The following is a 383-nucleotide window of genomic DNA, read 5'->3' as shown; positions in this document are numbered from 1 at the left end:
CTCCAAACTGGATCCCCACAAAAAGAAACACAAATAAGCAAGACTCGGCATCTGTTTGTACCCTACAATCAAATTAATACCAACTAAATCACAACTCTACTGAAGTGCACACACACAAACATGCACGCAGCTATCCCCAACAGTCCCAAATAACCAAAGATATACACAAGTGACTAATCAATATTATCAATACACTGAGCAATGTATCATGTCCTTTCATTTGCAAGCTGCATTCTCAAAATGTGTGTTTGGCTTAACACGAGTGGTAGATTCCCTGTTGAGTGTTCTAAAATTTCTGACTAGATAGGCAATGTATTTTTGCCTAAAAATGACTTGAAAGGAATCTGGAAGTCTAACACCCTGATAAGCAAACAACTTCACAT

Source organism: Penaeus monodon, chromosome 28 (assembly GCF_015228065.2).
Source record: "Penaeus monodon isolate SGIC_2016 chromosome 28, NSTDA_Pmon_1, whole genome shotgun sequence".
Taxonomy (NCBI): Eukaryota; Metazoa; Arthropoda; class Malacostraca; order Decapoda; family Penaeidae; genus Penaeus; species Penaeus monodon.
This window is presented reverse-complemented; position numbering follows the sequence as displayed.